The sequence below is a fragment of the Pleurodeles waltl genome, chromosome 4_2 (genome assembly GCF_031143425.1).
Source record: "Pleurodeles waltl isolate 20211129_DDA chromosome 4_2, aPleWal1.hap1.20221129, whole genome shotgun sequence".
NCBI classification, from domain to species: domain Eukaryota; kingdom Metazoa; phylum Chordata; class Amphibia; order Caudata; family Salamandridae; genus Pleurodeles; species Pleurodeles waltl.
Window position 1 is genome coordinate 445572435 of NC_090443.1, and position 16620 is coordinate 445589054.

Here is a 16620-nt window from a genome sequence, read left to right on the forward strand (position 1 = left end):
AACAACAGCCGACACGTGTTTCGTCATCAAGACTATCTCAAGGCATATTCAATGGAAAAGCGTTCATATGTAAATCAAAGTTCATGTCCCCTTGATTATTACTGAGCACTGAGGATCAGCCAGTACGCTCTCAGGACTAAGCCTGTAGAACCATATTATTTCCTACGGTAGTTTGAGTTTGAGGACAGGGGTTGGGGTCTTAAGCTTCCAAAACAGGGTGTGGCGTTGTCATTCTAGTATTACAAACTAATTTATAAGACTAAAGAAAAGTGAGGCAGACTCAGTTTGGAAGATTACTCAGCTAGCCTGGCAGAGTTTTTGGGGTGAGCCAGATCAGCAGAAAATCTTCATCAGCCTTGTGAAAGTCTCCCCGTTGGTAACTGGTTTGTACCAACAATATTGAGATGAAAGCGGAGGTGTTTCAGGAGCCTCCCTTAAGCTTAAAATAGTGATTTGAGACTGGGCTTATCGTTAACTACGAGGCAGACGTGTGATGATGCTGTGAGCTCTGCCAACATAATTACACACCCCTTGTAGATAAGTCATGTATTTTTCATGCAATCTTGAACTGTGGTCAGTTCTTTATACTAGAACAGAACTGAAAGAAAAGAATGCAAACGTTTTACAATTCTCATACTTCCTCGTAAGATTTGATTAAAAAAATTATAGGTATCTTTCCCACCCCCCAACAAAGGACTGGTCAGAGCAATACTAAGTCGTAGAGCAAGAGCAAGCTCGTGCTTCTTCATCCCCAAGATAAAGAATTGCTGCTGATGAGAATAATATATAGAATTATAGATGATTAACTGTGAATGTGTTTCAACTCTGGGTTCTATGTCACGTGAAATAAACAGAGAGAAGGACATTCTTCCATCCTTGCAGGTGAAAAATTCATAGTCACCCATCTACGATTCTATGATGTTCATGGGTTTGACACCAGCACATTACTGTGAACCGTCTTTTCTATTTGTGGTGCTTGAAATGCAGAAATAAAAATGGACTCGAAGAAGCAGTATTTAGTTCGAGAATTGAGCATCGTTAAGTTACAGCAGTGGAAAACTAGCTTAGTTTCCCAGAGCTATTACTTTATTGCAATGAATAACACCATTTTGAAAAGTATCCTCAGGCTGTTGAGAGGGAATAGGGCCCATATGAAATGATGTTTTTTTAATGTACTAAGTAGTCCTGTAAGAAATCCTATCCAATTATAAAAAAATAATCTCTTTTTGCTTTCAAAATAGGGACACCCTTGAGACAAAATGTGTTAGACACGTTCCTAACACTGACAAAAGATAACTGTATTAGAACTTCACGAGACATCCCACCCACTCGAGGTTATTATAGTTGTGGGAGCTGTAAGGTAATAAAAGAAACATTTTATGGTAATAATACAAGATAGAACTCTAGAGATCCTCCTACTCTATGTTGGCATGAGCGCAAAACAGAGCAGCAATTTGTACTTATACGTCTCTGCTCGTAAGGCCAGCGACTTATATTTCGCACAGAACATCAATAATTGATTATATTAGGCAAAATAACTATTTAAAACCGCGAACTCTCTTGCTAGCCCTGATTGTTGCACTTTGCCCATCATCACTTTTCACGACCTTTGCAACTCCTTCCATATTTCTCTCAGATAAAATCACCAAAATCTGAGATTCAATTTTAAATCTTACTTAAAAAAAATATTCTCCTCCTCTTTCTGAATCCCCCTCCTCTCTCAGTTTATCTCTGTTTACCCTCTTCACCATTGACAAAACACAAGCACTGTTGTCATCCACAAAATCAGTCTCTTCTTTCAATCCGAGGCCCAGCTAATTTCCTGTGTTATATCCCTCAGATTCTCGCCTCAGTCTTCTCTGACCTTTGCGGTCTTTAGCTGACTCTGGCGAAGGTTACCTCCTGCTGCAAACAGGCTTCATTTGTCCTTCTGTTAAAAAAAAAAAAAAAACTTTAACAGATTTTTGGAACGAGAATGATGTGCAGCCATGTACCCCGCCCTGCATGCTCAACTGCAAGTATAGGGTACCGTAGTTTTTGGCCCCAGCTTCACACTAATCTAGAGTCTATGCGAAGGAAGACTTAAGGATGCCTTTCAGAAAAGTCTGGTCCTAAGCCTGGAAGGGCGCACCAAGGAAGCCCTAGATAGTGGTTGAGGGCTACCTCCCCTGTCACGTGTTCATGAGTGTTGCGCGGCGGTAGAAACATATGTTTTGTAGTGACCTTAGCGTGAGTAGGCCGTTTTACCTGTATCACAAGTGGCAGCCTACTGGTCCACCTGTGTAAAATTCCGCTGCTAACAAGCAAGCAGGGAGGAGTAAGGGAGCAAGCCAACCTTGCACAAGGGGCTGACTCTAGGTGTGGACTGTTATGGTCCATCCATCACAGATTTGAAAATAGTGTGACTGGAGTGCTCTAGACTCAGGTGGTCATTACAACCCTGGCGGTCGGTGTTAAAGCGGCGGTAAGACCGCCAACAGGCCGGCGGAAAAAAAAATGGAATCATGACCGTGGCGGAAACCGCCAACAAAGACAGCCACTTTAACACTCCGACCGCCATACAAACAAACAGCATGGCGGTCACTGCCAACAGACAGGTGGAGGACAATGTACCCCCCACAGTATCACAACCTACCAATCCGCCACCTTTTCCGGGTCGGATTCGCCGCGAACAAAAACATGGCGGAAACAGGACTTCAAAGGGAAAACGCTCACCTCTACACACCCCACGAGGAACCAGGACACAATGGAACCAGAGCTTTGCATTTTCCCTGCCCTTATCTTCTTGCTCCTCTACCAGGAGCACGAACGCCGGCGGCGAAGACCACGGTGAGTACTGCACCTACGACACAGGGGAGGGGGGATGGAAAAAATAGGGACACACACACGCAACACCCCCACCCTCACCCACGACAACACACACACTAATACAGCATGACACATTACATTTACACCCCCCAAACCCCCTGGAAGAATGAAAAGACAAAAGGAAATGGGTGTAACCATTGTAATCTATTAAAATCCAGTACGCAAAAATATATATATACACTATAAACAAATATATATACACCAAGAATAGTAGTCCAGGTATTGCTCCATTGAAGTCCGTGGAACACTGGGCCCACACTGCATGGGCAAGGCCCACACTCAATACCCGAACATGATGGAGAGAACATTGCAGGGGCATCAGATAGAAATAAAACAGGCACCTCAGGGGGAAGGGAAAAGGGGGCGCCTCAGCCGGTTGAGTGCACAACGCCAAATCCACTAGGGGGCCCCATGCCCACTGTGCAATCCTGGGGAGTGCAAAGCCACAGTCTCTCAAGTCTCTACAGTGGGTGGTTTGCCCACTGTGAAATCCTGGGGAGTGCAAAGCCACAGTCTCTCAAGTCTCTACAGTGGGTGGTTTGCCCACTGCCATATCCTGGGGAGTGCAAAGCCACAGTCTCTCAAGTGTCTACAGTGGGTGGTTTGCCCACTGTGCAATCCTGGGGAGTGCAAAGCCACAGTCTCTCAAGTGGATAACAGTCTCCACTGGTTCTGGAGGGGGGCTTTGTGCCCAGAGTGCTTCATCCTGCGAAGGACTGAGGTAGTGGATGCCTTTCTCCACTGGTTCTGGAGGGGGCTTTGTGCCCAGAGTGCTTCATCCTGCCAAGGACAGAGGTAGTGGATGTAAATCTCCACTGGTTCTGGAGGGGGCTTTGTGACGAGAGTGCTTCATCCTGCCAAGGACAAAGGTAGTGTATGTAAATCTCCACTGGTTCTGGAGGGGGCTTTGTGCCCAGAGTGCTTCATCCTGCTCGTGGCGGACTCAGTAGCGTCAGTGCCCTTGGCGCTCATGGGCCAGCGGTGCTTGTGGCGGCGGTGTCCTGTTCAGCGGTGCTTGTGGCGGCGGTGTCCTTGGCAGCGGTGCCTGTGGCGGCGGTGTCCTGGTCAGCGGTGCTTGTGGCGGCGGTGTCCTTGGCAGCGGTGCTTGTGGTGGCTGGGTCCTTGGCAGCGACTCAGCTGCTGGCGGTCCTGTCTGGCCCAGCGGGGCTGGTGGTCTTTTCTGGCCCAGCGGGGCTGGTGCTGGCGGTCCTGTCTGGCCCAGCGGACTGGTGCTGGCGGTCTTTTCTGGCCCAGCGGGGCTGGTGCTGGCGGTCTTTTCTGGCCCAGCGGGGCAGGTGCTGGCAGTCCTGTGTGGCCCAGCGGGGCTGGTGGTCTTTTCTGGCCCAGCGGGGCTGGTGCTGGCGGTCCTGTCTGGCCCAGCGGGGCTGGTGCTGGCGGTCTTTTCTGACCCAGCGGGGCTGATGGCGGTGGCCTCCTGGGCAGCGGGGATGATGGCGGTGGCCTCCTGGGCATCGGGGCTGATGGCGGTCTTCTCCGCCGTGCTGCTCTTCCCAGACTTGCTGAGTTTCTTGTGCCCCTTCCCCACCTTGGAAGGTGTCGCAGCTGACTCCACACTCCCACCTGTAACCCTGGGAGCGGCTTTGGTGGCTGGAGTCTTCCCCCTCTCCCGCCGGGCACTGGCCAACTTTTGATGCTTGACAGGTGGGGGACTGTCCGTGCTGTGGCTCCTTGCCACACGGGCTTCGCTGCTGCCTGGTGCACTCCAGAATCCGGTGACTACTGGCACAACTGGTCCCAGAGATATTGTGGCTGAGGTGCTAGGTTGGGACCTGGAGAGTCGCGTCCTAGGAGACTGACGGGGTGGGGGAGGTGAGGGAAAGAGGTCAAGGGTGGACAGGAAAAGGTTTTTGGGAACACTGGGACGGGTAGCTGGAGGGGGTTTGGGAGTGGAGGAAGAGGTTGTGGTTGTAGGAGGTGTACGTTTGGTGACTTTGGGTGAAGGTGCATGCACTGGAGGCTGTTGTGAGGTGGATGGCTGTTGGGTGGGTGTGTGCCTGCGTTTGTGTACCTTGGGAGGTGGCGTCACAGACACACTGGGAGAGGACACAGGGGATGTGTGAATTGTAGTGGGGGTGGTGACTGCACGTCAGCGGGGTGTGCTGGTGGGTGTGCTGGTGATGGAAGTAGTGGCTGTAGATGTAGAGCATGCAGCTGTGAATGGAGACGAGACTGGGAGAGAGGAGGGAGACGAGGAGGAGGGGGACACAGTGGAGGCAGTGGATGTTGATATGTCTGCATGGGTATGATGCTTGCGTAAGTGCCTGTGGGATGTGTGGTGCTTATGTTTGCCTGAGCTTCCTTTGTGTGTTGAGGTGTGTGCATGCTGGTCAGATGGTGTGCTTGGGATAGTCTGAGGTACAGGGGATTGGGTCTGGGTGGAGGAAGTTGGAGGGGGGAGGCTAGAGACAGGGACAATGGCTGCCATCAGTGCTGAGGCCAGAGTCTGAAATGCTCGCTGAAGGGCTGCCTGACCAGAATGAATGCCCTCCAGGAATGCATTGGTTTGTTGTAACTGCCTCTCTACACCCTGGATGGCATTCAAAATGGTAGACTGCCCAACAGTGAGGGACCTGAGGAGGTCAATGGCCTCCTCACTGAGGGCAGCAGGGGTGACTGGGGCAGGTCCTGAGGTGCCTGGGGGGAAGGTGATGCCCACCCTCCTGAGTGAGCGGGCACGGGGCAAAGGCTGAGGGGCTGCTGGGAGGGCGGTGCTGGTAGGGGGGTGTCGGCTGTACCTGTAGATGCGGGGGGCACAGATGTGGCCGCCACCACAAGGGAGCTCCCATCAGAGGACGAGTCCGTATCACTGGTGTCAGCTCCTGTCCCCGCCGTGGAGCTCCCCTCGCCCTCCGTCCCACTGGTGAATTCAGACTCTGTAGTGTCGCCCTCCAGGGCCATGTGGGATGCAGCTCCCTCCTGCTCTGGTGCCACTGTTCCTCCGCCTGATGATGCTAATACACACAAGAACAGGGAGACCACAAAAAGGGGGGGGGGGAGACAGAAGAAAGACATGTTTAGTGCATGCATTACTGCTACCGTTGGCGGACACAATAGACACAGAAGCCCCCTGCACTACACCGCGCACTTGGGGTCCACTCTTCAATCCCTGGGACATGGCCTACAAGGCTATGGCCGACATCTGCACACATGGATATCACAGGAGCATGACTAGGTGTAGTTGGCACTGTACACAGGTGGGGTGGGGTGCCACAGGGTCTGCCAGAAGAAGGGGACCTAACTAGCACACTCGCCCTGGCCTCGGGAAACCCACAGCCCACCTCCCCCACCTAGACACCTCCACTGAATGAGAGTGTACTCACCCCCTTGTGACTGCTGTGATGCCCTCAAGCGCCCATCCAACTACGGGTACGCCACCGCCAGGATCCTGAACATTAGGGGGGTCATGGTGCGATGGGCACCCCTCCCACGTTGGGAGGCCATCCCCAGCTGGGCCTCCGCCGTCTTCTTGCTCCAGCAGCGAATGTCCTCCCATCTCTTACGGCAGTGGGTGCTCCGTCTGTGATAGACCCCCAGCGTCCGGAAGTCCTTGGCGATGGCAAGCCAGATGTCCTTCTTCTGGTGGGCGCTGACCTACATGAATTGTACAGGGGAAAAAGAGAAGTTATTACAAACTGCACCATCACAGTCATTGGCCCCCATCCCTACCCTTGCCATGTGGCACATGCACTCACCGTCGTTTCATGCACGCCTCATTCTCCCCCTCCCATCTTTCATCCACCCCACTCCACACAGGCACAGCCCATACAGCATGCTCCCAGTGTACTTACCTGTTTGTCTGGAGGACCGTAGAGTAGCGTGTAGTGGGGGAGGACCCCATCCACGAGTTTCTCCAACTCCTCCGATGTGAAGTCAGGGGCCCTTTCCCCAGACGCACGAGCCATTGTCTCTTCCAGACTGAGGTCACAGCAGCACTTGCAGTGTAGGTTCTCTCCTGTCAAAGATCAGGTATCAAGTGTTTGAACAGATAGAAAATGGCGGTCACGTCCGCGGCGGTGCGTACCGTCACCGCCGGCGTACATCGTCATTGGCTCCTGGGAATCATAGGGTCCAATGTTAACCAATGCAGAATTGCGCTGCGGTCTTCGACCGCCTACCGCGACGGTGTACAACGCCAGCGCAGTTACCTCACATCCCATTGTCCCACTTTACAGGTCAGGCAGCCGCCATCTCGGGGGCCCACATGGCTTAATTTTTAACTGCGTCACACATACCTAGGCCTTGCCTAAACACTCATACATGCAAATTTCGGATTATAAATCGTGATCTGTGTAAGCTGTGTGTACGTACCTCTGAGTTGGTTGACTCTGTGCTCGCTGTTGTCCTTCATAGGCACCGTCCGCTGGGACATGTGAGGAGATGGCGGCATCCTCCGGTGTACAGACCACTGGTGGACCTGTTGACAATGGAGGAAAGACATGTGATCATCACCTACAGGCTTGATCGTGCCACAATCCTGGAACTGTGTGCCCAGTTGGAGCCAGACCTGATGTCAGCTATCCGCCATCCCACAGGAATCCCCCCTCTAGTGCAGGTGCTGTCAGTACTCCATTTCCTTGCAAGTGGGTCATTTCAAACAACAATGGCCATAGCATCAGGGATGTCCCAGCCTATGTTTTCCAACGTGTTGTCTGCCCTGCTGAAACACATGCGGAGCTACACCATTTTCCCTCAGGTGGAGGATTTGCCTACAGTGAAAGGTGACTTCTATGCCCTGGGATATATCCCCAACATCATAGGTGCCATTGATGGGACACATGTGGCTTTGGTCCCACCCCCGCAGGAGTGAATAGGTGTATAGAAACCGGAAGAGTTATCATTCGATGAATATGCAGATGGTGTGTTTGGCAGACCAGTACATCTCCCATGTGAATGCCAAATTCCCTGGCTCAGTGCATGACGCTTACATTCTGCTGAATACCAGCATCCCTTATGTGATGGGTCATCTCCAGAGGCACTGTGTGTGGCTATCAGGTGAGCACCTGGAAGCAAGTCAGTGGGAATGGTTGTCTGGGTCTGGGGATATCCCTACAGGTAAGTGTGTGTCTAACAGTTGTCCCTCCCATTTGCAGGTGACTCTGGTTACCCCAACCTGTCATGGCTACTGACCCCAGTGAGGAATCCCAGGACAAGGGCAGAGGAACGCTACAATGAGGCCCATGGGCGAACTAGGCGGATTATAGAGCGGACATTCAGCCTCCTGAAGGCCAGGTTCAGGTGCCTCCATATGACAGGTGGTTCCCTGTTCTACTCACCAAAGAAGGTGTGCCAAATCATCGTGGCCTGCTGTATGCTTCACAACTTGGCTTTGCGATGACAGGTGCCTTTTCTGCAGGAGGATGGTCCAGATGGAGGTGTTGTGGCAGCTGTGGAGCCTGTGGACAGTGAAGACGAGGAAGCAGAAGAAGAGGACATCGACAACAGGAGCTCGGTGATCCTACAATACTTCAAGGTGAGACACAGGTAAGAATACAAACCTGCCTACTATATGTACTTTGACACTACAACCTCTTTACTCTCTGTCGTTTTCACCCAGTATATGGTCACTGAGTTGTCACTTTCCCTTACGATTTCACAGATGTGGGTCCCACTGTGTGACATCTGCTTTGTTTCCTCATGGACTAGAGCTGTGTGACATAGGTATGTTGACATTACAATTGAAAGAGCATTTTGTCACTGTAATTGCTAATACACTATTTCGAAATCACAGACAGACTCCAGATTGTTTTGTGCTTTAAGGGTGTTTATTTAAGTGCTCAATATTGGATGGTGCTGTAAAATGGTGAGGGGTGATGGTGGAGGAATGTCCATGGCAGAGTCCAGTCTATTAGTCTCACAGGTGCATTGCCCAAAGGGGCATAGGAAGTGGAGCTGGGGCAGTTTGAGGATGGACAGGGTGGCAAAGTGGGACAGAAGGATGACATTCAGGGCGGTCTCATTTCTTGGCGGGGGTCTTGGCATCGTTCTCTGTCTTTGTCCTGGATCTCAGGGTCCGTTTGCGGGGTGGTGATCCCTCTGCAGGGGGTGGGGTGCTGGTGTGGTGGTCCTGTGGCGGTGCCTCCTGTCCACTAGCGCCGGCGGAGGTGGTGGGCAGTTCATCGTCCAGGCCAGTGTCAGGGGCCCCTTGTTGTGTCACAGTGTCCCTCCTGGTGTTGAGGACTTCCTTCAGCACCCCTACGATGGTGCCCAGGGTGGAATTGATGGATCTGAGTTCCTCCCTGAAGCCCAAATACTGTTCCTCCTGCAGATGCTAGGTCTCCTGAAACTTGGCCAGTACAGTTGCCATCGTCTCCTGGGAATGGTGGTAGGCTCCCATGATGTTGGAGAGGGCCTCGTGGAGAGTGGGTTCCCTGTCCTCCCCCTGTCGCACAGCAGCCCTTCCAGTTCCCCTGTGTTCCTGGGCCTCTGTCCTCTGGAACGTGTGCCCACTGCCACTGCCCCCAGGCCCCTGTTGTTGTTGGGGTGGTGGGTTAGCCTGGGTTCCCTGTAGTGGTGGACACACTGCTGACTGACGTGTCCTGGCGACAGAGGTATGGGCCCGATGGGTGGGTGCTGTGCTGGTGTTCCAGAGGGGGGAAGCTCTGTGGTGGCCTGTGCCAGTGTGAGGGGAACCGACTGTCCCGAGGTCCCAGATGGGCCGGGCTGGTCATCTAAATCCAGTTGGACAGAGCTGCTGTCATCACTGTGGGCCTCTTCTGTTAGTGGTGTGGACATGTGTGGACCCTCCTGTTCAGTGACATTCGTTAGGGGTCCTGTAGGGGTATAAAATTATGTTTATTGCATCTGTGTGTGCCATGATGTGCAATGGGTGGGTGACCATGTACCCCAGTGCTTGCATTCCTGTGTGGGACCTTGTGTATGGGTATGTGCAGTGGCCATGCTTTGGTGATGGGTGTCCATGCTTTGTTGTTGCATGCAGGGCTTGGTGTTTGGATGTGTGGTTTGTGATATTAGGACATTTGTGAGGAGTTGGAGTGATGGGGGTGAGGGTGAGGGTGGGGGTATGTGATAGCATGCAGGTAGGGTGGGGGATGTAATAGTTAAGGTTTGACTTACCAGAGTCCATTCCTCCATCTACTCCTGCGAGGCCCTCAGGATGCAGAATCGCCGAGACTTGCTCCTCCCATGTTGTTAGTTATGGGGGAGGAGGTGAGGGTCCACCGCCAGTCCGCTGAACCGCAAGGTGGTGTCTTGATACCACGGAACGCACCTTCCCCCGTAGGTCGTTCCACCTCTTCCTGATGTCATCTCTATTTCTGGGGTGCTGTCCCACTGCGTTGACCCTGTCCACTATTCTTCGCCATAGCTCCATCTTCCTAGCTATGGAGGTGTGCTGCACCTGTGATCCGAATAGCTGTGGCTCTACCCCGACGATTTCCTCCACCATGACCCTGAGCTCCTCCTCAGAGAACCTGGGGTGTCTTTGCCGTGCCATGGGGTGGTGTGGGTGATGTGTGGGGTGGTGTGTGTTGTGATGTGTGAGGTGATATTTAGTTGTGTGAGGTGCGTGGAAGTTATGTGGGTGATGGTATTGTGTGCCTGTGGATGCTTGGTAGTAGTTTGTAGTGTCTCTCTCTGGCCTTCTTTCGGTATTTTGGTTGTAGGGGTTTGTGGGTGATGTTGGTATGTGTTTTGTATTGTATTGGGTGTGTGGGAGTGGTGTGTGTATGTGTATCCGGTGTGTGTATTTCGAATTGTCCAATGTGGCTGTGTTTTGGAGATGTGTGTGTATTTTGAGCGCGGTGGTGTGTACCGCCAATGGAATACTGCGGTTGAAAGACCGCCGCGTGGATTCGTGAGTCGTGATAGTTTGGGCGTATTTCTGTTGGCGTGACGGTGGAGGTTTTGTTTTCGCCAGTTTATCACTGGCCTTTTGTGTGCCAGACTTGTGTGGGTGTCTGAATTTTGGCGGATTCCGAGCAGTGGGTCATAATGGCCGTGGTGGAATTCCGCAGCCGTGGCGGTGTGTTGGCGGTCTTCTGCAAGGCGGTAAGCGGCTTTTGCCGCCAATGTTGTAATGAGGGCCTCAGTCACTGAAGCTTGGCATCAGTCGTTTCCACCACGGCACTTGCCTGAATGTGCTCAGTAGGCCTGCACTATGAGGAGGGATTGACATTGTCCGGCAATACCTTGTTGTATGCCCTATGTGATTCTTGTGGATGAGGTCTTGCCACTAGTCGACCTGGCTCAACCAACCAATGCTGCCAAAGAAGAGCTCTTAACACTTGCCCCACTGCCCCCCATGGGTGCATAAACAAAATCATTGAGCAGCTAGTCCTGGTGCTCGACAAGAAGTAGAAGCTAATGCATTGAGATACCTTGTACCTGTGTGCTGATTGGCTGCTCATAGCGCTGACTTTCTGCATGCAAGATCAGACTCAGGGATCATTAGCCAAAGCACCTCGAATCTAATCAGTAGCAGTCCCAGACCTGTGCCTGTAGGACTACATCAATACCCCATGCAGGGGGCCCCAGTGACTGTCACAAGGACCCACTGGACCAGAGAAAGTAGGCCAGCTGCAACCATGAGGTCTACCTGCGATGGACTCTATCATGCCCGGAAGAGGTCTTCTGTATGAAGATAGCTGCTGGCCGCTGCTCTCTCCCAGACACTGTCAAATGGTTTGCACATGTCTGATCTGAACAGGGCAACCAGGTGACTCGATTGCAGCCGGCACACCTCCACGCACACCTCCACGGCTTTAGCGCTGGTGGCACCTTGTGCCACAGTTTGTTTTTGTGCCCCCGACTCATGACCACCTCCTTGGATTTACTCACTACCACTCGGCAAATGTGCCCCTCACCTCTCTGCACTACTTTATATGGAGTCAGAGCTTCCGCTAGACAAAGCAGGAACATTAATCACACAAGGTACCTTAACATTTCAATTGTTTCCTGAAGCCTGGACGCGCAAGGAACTTTTCAGATGATGAATTTAAATCGCAAGTTTGGTAACTTATTGCTAAACACAGCGCCCCCCTGAGGTGAGCACCCCCCAATCCAGGTGAGCACCCAGTGCGATCGCACCGCTCACACAGCCCTAAAGCCCGCTCTGCACCTCCAGTAGACACAAAATAGAAGCAGGGGGCAAACTGCAGCCTACTGCAGCCCAGAGAACGGATGAGAGACTGAAGGCGAATACGGGAAAAATAGACTATCAGCCAATGTGGTGGAAAACTGCACCAGCAGTGATTATTGTGCTCACTATGCTCTAGAATACAAGAGAGGTAGTAAGGAGAGGGGAGTAGAGTGGCATTGGCCTGGCCTTTCTGTCTGTATGTGCCTCACACCCACATAACTTGTGTCTGGTATACTTTGTCTTTGAGTAGTAGTGAGCTTTACAGTGTGATAAAGTAATTTCCTTTACTAAAGAGAAGTACTGGGCGGGACATTCACATTGCTGCTCCTCGCATGCTCTACACCCATACTAACCTCACTGAGAAGCCCGTGGCTCCTCACCACTGGAGCTGTAAAAGAAAACACAACAATTCGTGAAAGCCTAAAAGTCCAACTTGTGTTTCATGCAAAATAAGCCAGTATGCATGCAAAACAATGCACAATAATTGCCGTTTCAATGAACCAGAATTTCTGCCATCGATCAGTTGGTGCATATAATGCTAAAGTCTATACTTTTTGATTACACCTTTATACAGTTTTTTCAATACAAGTGAATGGAAACAAGAGCACATGATCAATACTGTTTCTAAACAAAACAAAATAATGAACAGATGGCATGTTCTTCTCATAAGGAAGAATGAGTAAAGTCCTGGAAGACAAGCTACAGAGACACAAACATGTACTGACCACTCCTTTCTAAAAAATCATGCTTCGTGATGCCAATCCCCAAAATAAGGGCAAGCTTGCTACTGGGTGCGGAAAATGTGCCATTGTACAGCACTAAATGAAATGGCTTCGGTGTACTGAAAATACATGAAATTAGCAGACATACTAAAGTGAATGTACTCTTCAGGTTAATATAAAAACAACATTACAATTCAGTAATAAAAGATATCAGTGCATCTTAAAGGTACACATGAGCATCAGCATATTCACAATAAAGTAATGGTACTAAGTCCTGGTGACAAGTAGATCTACTTTATCAGCCTCCTTTTTTGCAGAGAGATAAACGTTTCTCAGTAATTCAATTGTATATAGTCTTATTCAAGTTTTAACATCATTGTTATCACCATTTTTTTATCATCGTCACATGCAGCAAGATGATAATTGTGGACAGAGCTTTATTAGCCTAGGTGCTTTGGATGAAGCACACCATTATTTTAATTAGAATAGAGTAACGATAATCAGAATTACATCACTACTATGTCAACCATTTTCATCTCACAGTTCCCAAATATTCCTGACCAAAACCACACACCTCTTAAGTTGAAAACGAATCAGTTGCGAATCTCATGTGGTTTCTGGACCATGTATGCTAAGTGAAGTATTAGGGAGGTATAAAAACCACTCAGCCTTACTATTGCACAACCCACCCCCTTTGATGTCTGGAAATCTAAAGTCATTCTATTCTGCAAGTGCGTGGTTTTCTGCGCATCTGACTGATCCTTAATAAACCCCCAGCACAGTGGCGTTTGCTTTCACTATCTCTGAAATGTCAGTATTGTGCCTAGTTTCTTGAAAAGCCTGCCCTTATCCAATCATGTGAAAGAGAATAGAGAATAAACTGGTCATTTTAGAAATCTTCTAGCGGCCAGGGAATCTCTGGAGAGAAAGAACAGCAGAATGTCTGACAGCAGGACAATGTAATCAGAATACCAGACTACAGCCCACTCCTGGGGCAAACAGGGATAGACAGACGAAGTGAGTGCATCCTTCCTGATGATAATGTTGTGAAACACCATACCAATAGAAAGTGTGTATTCACACGGCAGAGATTCAAAGCTTATGGTCTTGCAACAGTATCACACACTTTGGCCCATAAAGACACTTTGATTGCTTGGTTTGCAGTGCTTCCAAACAATTCCTCTTTCTGAACATAGCAAGATGAGTAACATCAGGGTGGTAAAAATGTCAAGGGGATTGTGGTACATTTTGAGTCCTTGGAAAGACTGTTTGAAGATACCAGCACATTCCTGTCTCATTTGGAAATGGCCGCAGGAGCTCCCGCCACGGTCCGCGGCTGAGCCACAGACGTAGAGAGAGCGCGCTAGAGTCAGACGTGCTGTGAGGCTCCGAGCGACTTCCAAGACGCGGAATGTGGAAGCGAAGCTGTCTCTAGGACACCGAGGCTGCAGAAGCTGAAGCCGAAGCGGTTTCCAGGCAGTTACTAGGACGCCGAGTCAGACGTGCTGTGAGGCTCCGAGTGGCTTCCAAAATGCGGAATGCGGAAGCAAAGCTGTCTCTAGGACACCGAGGACGCGGAAACTGAAACCGAAGTGGTTTCCAGGCGGTTTCTAGGACGCCGAGTCAAGTGATCTCCAGGACGCCGAGGAGGTGAAAAACAAGCGGTCTCCATGGATGCGAAGCCGGGCAAGGCTGAGTATTTGAGAGATTGACTGTGGGGCAGCATAACGGCAAGCGGGACACCAAGATTTACACGTCCCGGGGGGTGGCTGTAAACATTGCATTTGGTTCGATTTTAGCCGACTACGAAGCCATTGGCCTCACCCAGCCCAATACACGGAGGTAGGGGCCTTCAGGAACAGTCTAAAGGAGAGAGAATAAGGGAAAAAAAGTAATAATAGCGGGGAGATTGATCTGAAAAGACTGCTATACATTCTTTCACTTTTTTTTTTTTTTCTCTTGGGGGAGCCTGACTGTCACCGCCCCAGTGTGCTGGGGGGGGGTTTATTTAAAGAGTTCCTTGTTTTTTTTTTTTTGTGTGGTTATTTTGCCCCTGTGAATCCTGTGAACTCAGCCATATCCGGACACTGTCCCTTTGAGGGTCAAGGCATGCAGACGATTGTTTATTTTCCCTCTGAAGGAACTGTTAGAGTGGAGAATGATCTATTTAAGGCACGGATCTTGAGGCTGATCCCTGGTACGACTTGCTGGACCCCTCTTGGCGCTTAACTGATAACTCAATTTAATCACAACTGAGGGGGTCAGGACAGGAGTCTTTTTTTTTTTTCTTTTTTTTCTTCTTTTGCCGGGACACGGCTACTCAGTGATTTTTGGGAGGATGCGGCGTTCTCCACATTACGCATTGGGCGCAGGTCGCTCTGCCGCCAGGGTTCCTAGAGCAACACGCACTGGCAAACAAAAACGCCCTGTACCTTCAGATAATCATATGCACAAGGCTCCAGCTTCATTACCTCTCCTACCATCCGTAATAGATTCAACCTCTAACCCTACTTTGCCCCTACCTCTTAATCTACCACCCTCCGGGACTAACTTGACAAGCCCTCTCCTCAGCCCGGACTGCCCATCTGACGAATCAAGGGCTTTGCCAGCCGATTCGGATCCTAGCCCGGGGTCATTCGAAGGCTCTCCACTGCTCACTCAGTCGACCCCGGCTGGAACTCTGAGACCTCTTGCGATCAGGCGACGGACATGGACTCTGCTTCCAGACCCCTCTATCCCTTGTTTGGGGCAGGGAAAAGCCATAAGGAGGGTACCCATGCACTAATTAGTAGCTTCACTCCTGCCTCTCAGGTAGACAGCTCTGCCTCTCTACCAGTGCACGAGTCAATCAGCAGGGGTGGGACAAACACAGCAGCTGGATCTTCTCCCCATGTTGCTATTCCTGCTGTGCCTTCCGGATTTAATGGCCAAAATGGGGCTCTTTCTCAGGAGCCGAAAGATACGGCAAGCACTGGTGTTCCCCCGGAAAACTTACTTCTGCAGATATTAAGGGAGTTAAAAACACTGAAAGTTTCCCAAGACGACGCAAATCAGAGAACAGAATCACAATTGAACTTGATCTTTAGTAATATCCAGCAACTTAGCTCACGAATTACGGATATCGAGCAACGAGTTTCCGACCCTGAGGACATCCGTGTGACTGTAGAACCATCTCTGGCAAAATGTGAAGCTGATCTGTTAGATCTACAGATTCGACTCGACAACGCCGAAAATCGATCACGTAGATCTAATCTGTGATTCATGGGAGTCCCTGAAGACCGTGAAAACGGCCAGACAGTCATAGATTTGGTAACTGGTCGTATTAAAAGTCATGTTCTAGTAGGACTAATAAACAAGCATCCGGATCTCACCATCATGCGGGCCCATCGGGTCCCTGCAGTCAAATATCCTCGCACTATTCTAGTGAACTTTGGTGACTTTCGTATCAAGGAACAGATTCTCCAGAAGGCAATTAAGACTAAAATCTTCCAGATTCCCGGCGACTATGCGTTCAAGATTTTCTCAGACATGTCGGTGGTGGCTGCGCATCGGAGAAGAGTATTGAAAGGGATGATTCCGGCATTTCAAAAAGCAGGGGCTAAGGCTGGACTTGTGCAACAATCCAAACGTAAAGTATGTTTTCAGGGTCGGTCAAATTTTATTCACACAGTAGATGCTGCTAAGTCCTTGCTACATGTAATTCAGAACTCTGAGCAGTTAGGACGAGTAAGGGGTGGTGGGGCCGGGGCCAGGGCGGAAAAAACTTAATAAGAGACCACCAGGGCGACATATGGGACTATGAGGATAATGAGGATAATGATATTGTAAGAAAATACGCCTTTTTTTTTTTTGTGTGCCCACAACGCATGTTCAGGCTATTCTATTTTTTGCCTCTCTAGTCTATGGCTTAGG